This window comes from Furipterus horrens, unplaced genomic scaffold (assembly GCF_987537825.1).
Source record: "Furipterus horrens unplaced genomic scaffold, mFurHor1.1.pri manual_scaffold_10, whole genome shotgun sequence".
NCBI classification, from domain to species: Eukaryota; Metazoa; Chordata; class Mammalia; order Chiroptera; family Furipteridae; genus Furipterus; species Furipterus horrens.
The window spans coordinates 81366688-81379987 of NW_028327180.1; the positions used below are offsets into that span (position 1 = coordinate 81366688).

Below are 13300 nucleotides of genomic sequence, written 5' to 3' on the forward strand. Positions count from 1 at the left end.
TCACTAGAATTAGGTTTCTCTAGCATGAAGCGGTCTGTTTTATCCTCTGTTAAATCTCACGCCTTCCCCAGTACTTGACAGCCCGTCAGTACTCAGTAAATGTTTTTCAGCTGAACTGATTTTACCACGAGCCTATCTGTGCTGCAAATAAAGGCCCACACACAGCTACCTGGCTGGAAACCCTGGGGCTTGTGATGGGAGAAGGGTCACCACCCTATGGACGTTGCAGGGATGACAGGGATGACTGTGGAGCAGAGCCAGCCATGCCTGGGACACTGATGTCTCCACCTGCCATTTTAGAAGAAACTGCATATTCTTCTACTGGGAATCAATACAGCCATGCTCTTTCTTGCTCTCAGATGCTTTTCCAGGCACGTTTTATTACAAACGGGAAGCCTGGATGTGAAAGCAAATAGCGGAATGAGGTCAGCAAGGTGGCAGTCTAGGAAGCCACGGGCTGTGGGTTTGGTCCCCATCAGGACATGTACAGGAGGCAACCGGTAGATGAGTGTTTCTCACACTGATGTTTCTCTCTCTCTCTCCCCAGCTCTCTCTCTCCCTCCCTACCCCTCTCTAAAATAAACATATCCTCAGGTGAGTATTAAAAATAAATAAAAAACAAGCAGAAACTGTCAGAAAATAGTTTTTTAAGGACTCTGGAAAACAGAAGTTTACAGCCACCAGGTGAGTGCTGAATCAAGAAAAGGGCCTCCAAAAACGCAAGAAGTTTTTCTAGCTCTTCTGAATGCCCTTCCCCTACCCCTTCTCCTAGTCACCCTGGTCTTAAAGTGGCATCTCTCTTTCTGAACATCCGCTTCCTCCTTCTCCTGCTCATGGACTGGCTTTGCCACTCTTCCCATCTGTATTGTACAAAATACAGCCAATGACGTTAATCACGTTTTCACATTACTGGTCTAAACCCCACTCTCTCTGTCTTTGTCCCCATTCCAAATTCTAGGAAGACACATCTGAGGATAAGTATCTGCCCATAAATTCTACAACTCTGGCCTAAGTAAGGGATAATAATTGACCTGTACTAGCTGCCTACTCCCGGTCTAATTAATTGTAACCCCGGGGACACAGTCACAAAGCACAGATAGCTGCTAAGAGCCCACCATGGCTTCTGTGCGGATGTAAGAGGTGGAACAGCAGACAAACCAAGAGGCGCTGCAGTGGGGGTGGGAGCATCTGAATGTGATCAGTAACACAGTGCACTAAGGCTGGTGGTGAGCACGGAGTACACAGGCCCAGAATCCATGTGGTTAATTAAAGTGCTACGCACAAAGTTGAGCTGTATTTTTTGCTAGTTTGTTTTCATTTTCTAAAACCAAAATCAAGAAAGACAGGTCTAGCAGGGTGCAGCTGGGAAACTCAGGACCTGAGGAGCCAGAAGGATTCATAGTTCAAGGTCACACAGCAAGTAAGTAACTTGCAGGCTGAATGCCGAGACCAAGTCCACCCAGTTCCAAAGCCCGTGCTCTTTCCTGCTCTCCTCGCTGTAATTCTTTGGGTAAGAAAAGGTTTTTGCCAGTCTAAGCACATGTGAAAAAGAAAAGCTCGTAAAGTTATTCACTTGCTTGTTTGCTGATATTATGTCTTTTTCTAAAAAAGCTTTGAGACGCATATAAAAATACATAATTCTCAAAAATTACTACACGTTTTCCATGCGGCAGAACCATGCAAAAGTTCTTGCCTGCGCTATTGCATTTTATCTGTACTAATCCTTTACAGTAGGTAGTAGCAGTACCTACATCTTTTTGGAAGAAAAACTGGGAGTAAGAGAGACTTGAAGTAATTTGCACAATATCATACAGCTATGAAGTCGCAAAGCTAGAATTCAAGTCAGGTCTGAGTCCTTAAGCCCTAGCTGAGCACTTGAAGTAAAAGAAAACTAGGACTAAGAAATTACAGCCTGATTATCCCCTACAATTATATCCCATATTGTCATGATCAGAAGCCAAGAATGAGCCCAAACTATTAAATGTTCCTAGTGGACAAAGCAAAAAAATTTTATAGCTTAGTATTAGCTTATAAGTCACAACATTCTTAAGATAAAAACAAATTTAGGATAGCCCAGTTTTTCTGATACTGAGAGAATTTTATCCGCGAGTTGTCATAAAGACAATAATACTGTGTGATGTCATAGATAGTCCCAACAACCTCTTTACGATAAACACCGTGATGAGTTTTCTAACTCAGATGCTTGTAATTCACATACCTCATTGCATTCAGCGTAAAACCAAAGAACACGTGAGTTTAGGAAGTTCTGTGTGAGGCCAAAGTAATGCAATCTAATTCACAGCTTTCAGAAGGCCTGGTTAGAACCCAGGGCAGGGCGGGTGGCTGCAGCCGAGGTGTGTGTGCGCGCGTGCGCGCTTCCTTCAGGGGCTCCCCTGTATGTATTTGAATAAGATTCATGCAGGAGTCTGAGTTTTGCTCTCAGAGATGAACCTGGAGTGCAGAAAGTCTATGTTGCTGATTAAAAACAGCCTGAGAGGGAGATGGAATTAAAATTAAGGAACTAAGATTTATCTGGATGGATGATCACCCTACCTACATGGAATAATTTGGTTTTGATCCATATTATCTCATAAATACTATTTTTAAATATTAATGAGCAAAATTCTATGAAAAATTAAGAACATGTGAAATACAAATGTACATGCCAATGCTATTTTGTGTTCCCCAAATTGGTTTGAAAATAAAAAGTGATTCTTACTGTTTAATTGTAAATAAAAAATATTTAATAGTCTAATAAACAATGACCAGTGTCTGCAATCAGATAGACAGAAGCAAATGAGGCAGCTCCCTTAAAGCTTAGCTTTGCTCATGCAATACCAAATTGCTGAAAGATTTTCCTCCCTTTTTTACAATGGAAATAAAGTACCTTATAAATGAAGATTTTATTGGGTAGTGAAAGAAAGCAAGAAAAGAACTTGGGATGAAGTATAATTGGTGAAGTAGACGTCTTGGTAGAACGTACATCAAAATATATGAAGACGTCAAATAAAATATTACTTGCAATGTCAGCCTCATACAGAGAACAAACTATTCAGATGTTTCCATTTAAGTTAGGAATAAAACGAAACACTAATATGCCTACTGCCATAAAGAATGTACAATTTGGTTCATCAAAAGGTATTCCTGGATTTCAACATAGAAGTAAAACTATTAAATTTATGTAAGAATTATCTGTGATAGTTTTTGCTCAAAAAAAAAAAATGGCTTTCATAATACAGATAGAAAAAATGGAGGCTAAGATCCAAGGGCTCTGTAAGAGTGGAATCTATTGAGTGCAAATCTCAACCAGAAATAAGAAAAGGGATGATGACTATTGAAAAGGACTAATGTCTTTGTAAAATTAATTACAGAAACCAGGAAAAGTTCACTCAAGAAAAATGTGGGCCTGTATCAACTTTTTAAAAGACACTTTTTAGCCCTGGTCAGGTAGCTCAGTTGGTTAAAGCATGGTCCCCAAACACCAAGGTTGTGGGTTCGATCCCTGGTCAGGGCACCTACAAGAAGCAACCGGTGAGTGCACAAATAAGCAGAACAACAAATCGATGTTTCTCTCTCTCTCTAAAATCAATATAAGAAAAATTTTAAACACTTCACTGCTGTGACATATGGTAAAGAAATTATATATTGATGTTGAAGTTATAATGCTGATTTTACATGAATTGCTCAATTTCAGTATCAACTAGAACTGAAATAATTTGGTCAAAATACTCTCCCTTTTTCTTCAGCCTCCTTTACGTAGGCCTTTGCAGTCATGGCTGAATGATACATTACTGCCCGTTGCTTCCCCGGAGCGGGAGCTCCATGAGGGCGGACTTGTCTTTTTCCTTCACCGTTGTACGCCAGCACCCAGGAGAGTATGGTACATCATGCCGCTCAAGAAGTATTTGTTAAAAGAATGAATACATTCTTTTGAAAGAATGAATGAATATCCTTTAGAGGCAGAAGTCGATGGCCTCCAAAACTTGGTAATAAGTTTACCTTCTGGGGAATAGTAAATAAATAAATGGAGTTAATAATAAGATATACTAAAAGACCATAGCTATCTGTAAAAAGAACCCCAAATATTGCCTATTAAAGTGATAATGAGGATATTTGGGACTCCTTAGTTTCAATCAAGGGATGTGGTACTGTATCAGGGAGCTGTGATACAAACATGATTGCAACCACAAAAATAGAAGGTTAATTTTTTATCTGTTGCTGGAAAAAATGATGCAACAGAGTGAACTCTGGGAAATAGGGAGCCCAGAGATTATGATTTTCCATTTCTCTAATTCCCTTACTAGTAAGAAAATAGGCAGCATGAGGGCAGAGTTTTTTGGGTGTTTTTTTTGTTTGTTTGTTTGGATGAGTTGGTGGATGTATGGATGGGTGGGGGAGTGAATGGGTGGGTGGGTGGATGGATGGAGGGGTAGGTGGATGGGTGGGTGGGTGAATGGATGTATGAATTTATGGATGAAGGAAGGGAGGGGTGGACAGACCATTCATTCATTCATTCATTCATGTACTGAAGAATTTGTCCGTGCTAATCCAGCATGACTCAGGAGAATCAGTACATGTGTCAAAGAAAAGGCTTCTGGCCTCCAGAATGACACTCTATTTTGGAATAGAGATGGTCTCCCGACTCCCCCCGGCTTTGCTCAGTTAATAAACATTTCTTGGCCACTTTCCATCATGTAGTCCTCAAAAGAGATGTCAGGACTCTCGGGTGTTCATGAGAATATAAGGTCAGTTGGCTGTGATAAAAATAAAAAACAACAGAGACCTAAACAGGATGGAATTGTATTTCTCTCCGACAGACACATCTGGACTGCATGGTGGCTCAGCTCCAATAGTTTGCTCCATAAAGAGCCGGTGTATTACTCAGGTTAGGTCAAACTATGCTGCTGGAAAAACAACACTGAAGTCTCAGTGGCTTCAGAATTCAAAGGGTTTTGGTTCTTCCCTGCTCACAGAGTGGCTGCTGGGGTCTGTTTGCTCCCTGGGAAAGCTGCTTTCAAGCAGTGGCACAGGATCTGAACGAATCAATCTTTTTGTCAAACAAGCACAAGGCCGAGCAAGTCCCGAGGCCTGGCAGATTCTGCTGATAAAGCAACAAAAGCCTTTCCTGGTTTGGATCTTTTGCTACTTTGCAGTGAGGAGGAGGACCCAGAGGTGCCTGCTCCCAAGCGCCTTGTCCCACTTCAAGGATGACCCTGAAACAAGAGGCCAGGTGCCTGAAGCACAGGTGTGGGTCACCCAGTGACTGAGGAGCCAGGTGCTTTTCTGTCCCCAGCTTTATTGAGGGGCAGCAGCAGAAAGCCCCACGCTGGGGACCCAGAAGCAATGGGAAACCACCTCGCAACCCAGTGGCAGTGGGGAGGCTTGGGCAAGGGCCTCAGAGGCCTCCACCCAAACCTTCCATTCTCTCTTTTTCCAGAAGGATCCAGGTGTGCCGGTGAGACTTCAATTCACTGCACGTCAAGCCTCTCCTGACCCGGAGGGGAGGAACGGACACTGCAAGGTTGTGCATGCTTCAGCCCAGGAGTGAACCTCTGTCCCAGGTGACCATGGCTCTGCCTGACTGCCCGGGAAGGTGGGGCTGGAGGTGTTGGTGAGCAGTGATAGGCCAGTCTTAGCAGGTGCAGCAGTCCAGACACAGGACCCAGGCTTTCCCCCTGGCCGCCGACTGTCCTGAGGGTATTTGCCTTGTCTGCATGGTCCCAGGTGGCTACAGTCTAGTCTGCAGGAGAGGGAACCCATTTCCCTTTCTTTTAAGGGAACAGGTACGAAGATGAGCGCACTGGTCCAGCTCATGTCTATGTGGCCACCAAGCGAGGCTAGAAAGTACAGCCTTCATGGTCAGTGGCCACATAGCTTGTAAAAGTCTGTTACTGTGGAGCAGGGGACAGATACTAGGGGCAGAGTGCAGAATTGGTCCCAGGGGTGTCAGCATCCTTCATAGGTGTTTTCTGGCTAATCTGGCACAAATAAAAGTTAAAATATTGAAGTTTGTGAATGATTTTTTGCAATTTGCAAAATGTGTCTCTCTTTCATTGTCTTTCATTTCAACATGGTGCAGAGTGAAGACCAAGGTGCAGAGCTGCAGCTAGACGTCCGGGGCAGCGAGCATAGCTCTGGTAGACCATGAACTTCAGCAGGCAATGTGTCACAGCAGGGGGAGGAGGGACAGAAGTTCGGAACCACTCTGAAATTAGAGCAAACCAGCCTGGGCGCAGGTGCAGAGGCGTGGACTGGAAAGCCACGTGTGTTAAGTCCAAGCAGATTCACCGGTTTTTGTCAGCATTTCAGGTGCAGAGAGCTGGTGTGGACAGACCTCTGTGAACTACCCTTGGGGACCATGCAGCTCCCTTTGCGCAAATATCATTCTCACCCAAGATGATGTAGCAGCTTCCTAAGGCCCCTGAAACTGGGTGGAGCTTAGTGCCTTTATTAATAGATTAAATGTGGTTGTCACTGTCCACGGATCTTGTCCCTTGTAAACCTCTTTCAGGTTTGGTGATCATGCCATTGTGAGTTAGCCCTGAGGCTGGGCTCACAGGGACAATAAAGTTTCCGAAACTGCCAAGTGAATGCTATCACCAGAACACAGGGACCCAGTGTCAGGTGCCTGCCTGCTGTGAGCCCTGCCCCTGTGGGGAGCCACCAAGCGCCCCTCGGCGTTTCTACCACGGGCACGTCTCTAGGCAACCGGAGACTAGCCTGACACTGTGCAGCCCCGTGGCTTAAATATGCACGACTCCCGCCAGCTAGCAGGTGCAAGGTGACAGCAGAACATGTCCACACAGCTATCCATGGGCAATAGGAGGTGCTACCAAAGTCACCAAGAACTACAGAGTCTTAGGGCAAATAAACACAGAAACCCCCAAATGTCTTTCCCTAGCAATAAAAAATAAGACAGTTCTGGTGTTTCTGAGTTAACATCTCCAATTTGAGATTCGTAATATCAGCGGAGAGAAAAGGAACAGACCCCTTGACAATATGCTACAATGGAAAATATAATAACAAAACTTTACCAAAAGCCCAAATCAGAAACACATTGTAAATATAATCAAAGGTAGGTACTGCCCTGCCTATCAATTTTCTTAAGTAACCTTTTCATGTTCTGTGGAAATTATAGACATAGCTATTCTCAATAAATGTGTAATTTGGATGGCGAAAAGCCCAGAGCTGACATCAAATTCATTTTAGATGTTTCTAAAACAAAACAGAGTAGAAATCATTTCAAAGCTCTGAGAAAATGAACTGTTTCGAAGAGGTGACAAACATAGACGAAGCACCTGCAAAACCTTCAGAGGAACGTCTGTAGCGTCACCGCCTCTGGCCACCTCCCAGGATATTGTGACTCCAGTAGAATTGTGTCCGCTTTAGAAACCCAAAAGGTCTTTTTCTTTTCTGTGTTAAAATACCCTATGTAGCCCCAAACTAGGGCTATCACCTAAGTCTAACGTCCCAAGGCCAACGACCTCAAAGAGAACAATGGCTAGGAAGGTCAAGGCTTTTCTTAAATTTCATTATGTATTTTATTATTGCTGGTTCTATCATAAACCCAACTTCTGATTCTTTCGAGACCAGTGCTCACAAAGAAAACCGACCAAACCTGCCCTGACCAGTGTGGCTCACTGGCTAGAGCATCATCCCATAACTGAAGGATTGTGGGTTTGATTCCCAGTCAGGGCATGTGTGCTTGCAGCCCACGGTCCTGACACAAATGGTTTCTGGTCCCAGCATCAATGTCTCTCTCTCCCTTCCTCCCTCATTTCTAAAAAAAAGCAAGTGAGCCCTGGTTGGTGTGGCTCAGTGGATTGAGCTCCGGCCTGTGAACCAAAGGGTTGCTAGTTTGATTCCCAGTCAGGGCACAAGCCTGGGTTGCAGGCCAAGTCCCCAGCTGGGGGCGCACGAGAGGCAACCACACATTTGATGTTTCTTTCCCTCTCTTTCTCCCTTCCTCCCCTCTCCCTAAAAACAAATAAATAAAATCTTTAAAAACAAAAGAAAAAGTAAATGAAAATGTCCTCAGGTAAGGGTAAAAAAAAAAGAAAAAGAAAACCAACCAAACCCCATTTCCATGTCATGTGATCTCTCAACAGAAATGTCTTTCTCCTTGTTCCTCTCTGTCCCAGGGGGATGGAAGGGCTCTCATCTGATCACCTAGTGACATCTTAAAATGTCAGCATTCCAATTTCCATGGAAACCTAAGAACCACCTCTAAGAACAGTCTTCTTAAGCTACCTGGATGATCCTCATCAAATGCACAGCTGCCCTTCACCATCCAGTTCTCACTTATCCTTGGTGATAACAGGGTCTAAGATGGTCTCTTAGGACTTTTTAGTTGGTGATAGTGCAGGGAGATGTTTGGTTACTTCCCTTAAGGACCCAATCCAGATGCAAGTATTGCTTGTTTTATCTCTGCAGCCACTAAATCTAAAAAGATCTCTTTGCCATTTTCTTCCTTTCACGACACTGTTTGGAGAGATTTTTAGAATGTCACAGACTTCTGGTTTTATCAGATTATTTCTCATGTCACTTATCCTGCTCCTCAGTTCCTTTCCCCTCTGCAAGGTCTACAGCAGTGCTGTTCAATAGAAATACAATGGGCCACATCTACATTTTCAAAGTTTTTAGTAGCCACATTTTTAAAAATTTAAAAACAGGTGAAGTCAATTTTAATAGCATACTTTAACTCATATCTAATATCTTATAATTGCAACACAATTGATATTTTGAAAATTATTAATGAAATATTTTACACTGTTTCCTCAATACTAAGTCCTCAAAACTTGGGGCTTTTATTCTGAAAGCAGATCTCAACTGGGACCAGCTACACTTCAAGGACCCAGTAACCACGCATGGCTGGCTGGTGATTACCATCCTGAGCAGCACCAATCTAGTGGCTGGATTAGACTGCAGGTAGAAATTTTGGTGACAGTCTCTCTAAATGATGGCAGGTAAGCAGACCATACCTAGCGGTATTATGTTTATGCTAACATGGCCAGATCTCTCAGTAATAAAGCTCCCTCCCCACCCCTGTTTGAACTCAGTAAATAACCCTTGGGGTGATACTTTGGTACCATGCAACGAGTCTTCTTGGGAAAACTGGAAATATTTGAAAGAGACAGGACATTGGATGATTTTATGAAATTATTTTGATTTTTCTTACGTGTGATAAGAGCAGTGTGGCTATGTAGGAGAATGTCCTTATTATTAGGAGCAGAATAAAGTTTTTAGGAGTGAAATATCATGATGTAGGCAGCTTCCTTTCACAGTGTTTAGCAAAAATTTCATATATGGATATTAATAGGTTGACGGAGAGCAAATATGTCTAATATTTATAATTTCTGAATCTAGGTGGAGAGCATATGGATGTTTGTTGTGTTACATTTTCAATCTTTCCATAATTTTGAAATTTTTTATAATAAAAATTTGAGGACAAACTTTTTGAACTTATAATAATAGCACTTCCTCCCTTCCAGGGACCATACTAAAAGTCTCATACATTATCACATTTAGTCCCTAAAACAACCATATAAGGTAGGTGCTATAACTGTCCCACTTTTCCTGACAGGGACACCAAAGAACAGAGAGGTTAGTTAATTTACACAAAGACACACAGATAGTTTAGTGAAAGACAAGTAAGATTCTAATTGAGTGGGTGTGACTCCGAATCCTGGTTGTGAATCACGTAAGTATATTGCATCCTCAGCATTCAAAAGAAAGAGTTATAGTTCAGAAAAGTCACTCCTGGGCCTTTGTTAGCACAATCTTTATTCTAAAGACCCAGCAGCAGTGGGATGTAAACTTAAGAGAAACTAGAGCATTGATCAGGACCCCAACAGGGAGCCCACCCACCAAGATCGCAGCAGAGGGTGCTGATCTACTCAACAGGCCCAGACCCGGACGGCCTTCCCACATCATCAGGACTTCACCCTCACTCAGCCTAAGGTCTCCGATAACTAGGAGGATTTCTCCCAACCAGCCACAAGCAAAGGACCAACACAAGTCATTGCAAATACTACTTGCCCTTAAGCAGGGTGGGATTTCAGCTCACTTCTCTATCACTGGTTATAGAATAACAATGATCATAATAACAGATGCTATTTTTGGAACAAGCTATGGGCCAGACACTGTTCAAAGTGCTCTTCATACAGTACTTAACATAATTCTCTCAACAAATTCACGAGGCATGTGATCTAGGAGGAAAAGGAGTCGCAGAGCGTGGTGGCAAGAGACCCTGGGCAACACAGTCCCAGAGCATCCTCCGTGGGACGCGCCATCCAAGAGCTTGGGGAAGGCCAGCATTATGGGCGGGGAAGAACACCCCCACCTGTTGAACGCCTTCTCCTCGCTGGTATTGGGTGACATCCTTTCAAATCCATTACCTTGTAAGGCGCAGGGCTGCTCTGCAGTAAATAATTACCATCTCCATTTCACAGAGGAGAAAGTGAAACTCGGGAAATTAGGTCCCTTCCAGGAGCCCCACAATTAGGAAGTGCTTCCTGTGAGAGAGAAAAGCTAGTAAGTGTTTGCTAAATGAAAGCACACATATATAGATTCGTAAGTTAACAAATAAAAACACAGAGGCTGTCAGACACTCCGTAAGTTAGATGGACTTGTTTGCCAAGGGGGAACCGTGGCCCGACCATGGCCTGTTGCCCAAGGGTCCTGTCCCAACAGAGGCAGCCTGACACTGAGGTGTGGCTGGGGGCACCCAGCAGAAGCAGGGAGGGAGCTGAGGGAGCCAACAGGAAACGGGGAGACCCTGGGGCCACATGCTCGCCCAAGCACGCACAGCAAGTCCAAGGCAACACCACCTGCCTCCAAGAAACAGTGTGGAAGGAAACCCGGGGCGGGTGGGGAAGGGAGGGGGCCCACAAGCAGCGACTCCGCTCACGAGCAGGTGTCTGACCTGTTCATCAAGGTGTCCTGGCTGGGTCACAGGGCATGGCAGCATGGGTGGCATGAGGGACCCACTGGCCACTTGGAAAAGCAGGTGAGCAGAAGCCCCTCAGAGCTGATAGAGAAAGGCACCTGTTCTGGGCAGGTGTGGATCCCTGGGGAGGCAGAGAGCTAGGTCAGGTGACAGGCCCCGGCTGCTCCCTCAGCCAGGAGCTCTGGGCAGTGTACACAGCAGCCCTGAGTCGGTCAGGTAGTTGGGGAATCTGCATCAGACCCCGCGTGGCCTGCTCCAGAGCCTCTGCACCTCACCTTTCTTCGTACAGCTCCGTGTGGACCCAACGAGCGGCGTGACTTTGGAGGACGGCAGGGAGCCAGCCCACGTTGGGGAGGGTCCTTTCTGACAGCTGGGAAGGTGGTAGACGGACTGGAGTCAGAGCAGAGCCCCTGGTTCTGGGATAAGGGCTTCGTCTGTAGAAGAGGAACAGCCCTTGAAGATTTTTCAGCAAGGCGAGGCGCCATCATTGGGGCTGAGCAGGAACAGTGTGTGGGCGGGTGGCCAGAGGCAGACGCAGCAACACAGACGCGGTAATGAGCGCGCAAGCCTAGGGGAGAGCTGGACACTGGAAGACGAATGCGACAGAATCAGTCTGTCCTTGCAGGCTGTCAACTCAGGGCAAGGCAAGGTGATTCAATCAGTGGGACCGGGAAGTTTGAGAGGGACTTGCAGAGGCAGCTGGTGACCTCAGAGGAGGGAGAGGAGGAGAGGAGGTGGAAGGGGAAATGAACAATTGAGTTAGTTCTGCTGTCCCCTCCAACTGCCCCCAGCCCAACACAAGGAGGAGCCAGCTTGCGCTGGCCACCCACGCCGTTCTCTCGGCCACGGCCCCAGGGAACTGCTCTGAAAGAGAAGGGGACCCGTGGTCCCTGCCCTCCACTGCAGGCTCCTCCGGTGTGCTGGCTCGCCCCGCTGATCCGACGCTTCCGTCTCTAGGGTCCCGGGTGTCTTCAGCTCCCCCTTGCCCTCACGGGCTCCTTTCCGCTCCCTTCCCTGACACAGCCGCTTCCCTGAGGATCCGTCCCTATCACTCTGGTAGCCTCAGCTCAGACGTCACCTCCCAGGACGGCCTCTCCGCTCCCAGCGCCTGCACTTGTTTCCTGTGCCTCCCGTCCCTGGGACCAGCCTCTGGGATGCCCAGTGTCCCCTGCCAGAAAGCAGCTCCGTGAGCGCAGCCCCAGTGCCTGGCCCGGCACCCAGGAGCGTGAGGCCCACGTGTCAAACGAAGGACCACGGGCGTGGCGCCACAGCAGGTCGGGTGGGTCTCGCTCACTGCCACCCCCTCCGCCCCCACGCTGCCCGGGCCAACCCTCTTTGCCCGTGAGGCCCGCTCTAGCAAATAAAAATGAACACAGCATTATCACCACCGAGAAAAATGTTTCCTCTTCCCCACTATTCAACAAAATAGAGTTGAAAACTATTCTTTCCCGAGGAAGGTTTAGCGTTCAAAGAGCCGTGACGATGAGATCAGAACAGCCCCTCTCAGGAGTGGGGACGCTGCAGAAAGGACGAGGACTCGCTCCTCGCCCCCCTCTCCCAAGGCTCTGCGCTCCCTTTTCCAAGCAGCGAGGGGCCTTCGGTGGCGGCCCAGCAGCACCACCGTCAGTCCGCCTGGGGAATTGCTCCGTGTGCCTGCACCCCAAGAACCCTCCTGAGTCGGGGAAATCGCGTTACTGCTAACCTCCAGCCTCTGTGAACTTCAAGCGGAGAAGAAACTGGCCCAGTTCCACGAGGGCTTCTGAGAGCACTCACCCTCCCGTCTGGGCCCTGGACCAAAAGGGCAAAACCAGAACTGTGGTTTTAATTCCAGCTCTGTTTACAACCTGTGTCCTTGAAAGGTCACCTGCCTGCTCCAACACACCATCTCCGGGTGCGGACAAGGGGTAATGTCATCAGTCGCTCTTAGAGGGCCCTGTGGGGGAACTCAGAGCACAAGGAAAATTTTGTCAATACAGGGCATTAAGCAAAAAGACGATGCCAGACCGCTTGAATCCACTGCTGGTGTTCAGAGCTTAGAAAAAAGGCTCTGCACACACACACACACTGTGTAGACACACACATGCTGTGTAGACGGAGGGAAGGACACAGATAGACCAAGCGGCAGGAGAAGCAGCACTGGCTCCCCAACTCAGTACGCCAACGCAAGACACACCAGCAAATCTGGGGCATAAAAAATACGCTATTTCTCTTAGGTAGTCAAATAAATCCATTTTTGTATTATCTGCTCCAAACATGTGTGTCCATGTGCTTTAAAAAGTTGTGTTTAAAAAAATGCCTTTTGTTTACAGACGATCCTTCAAATAATTTGTCAATATTTTGACTAAAAAAGGG

General features: G+C 46.2%; 1 long non-coding RNA gene across 1 annotated transcript; it reads right to left on the bottom strand.

Moving 5' to 3' along the window:
• Positions 1-10328: 10328 nt before the first annotated feature.
• LOC150000833 (uncharacterized) lies at positions 10329-11655 on the bottom strand. The gene is made up of 3 exons (XR_016513562.1): positions 11224-11655; positions 10925-11069; positions 10329-10514 (listed from the first exon to the last, which is right to left on the bottom strand). It is a non-coding gene; the product is annotated as an uncharacterized LOC150000833 (long non-coding RNA).
• Between the last annotated feature and the right edge of the window lie 1645 nt (positions 11656-13300).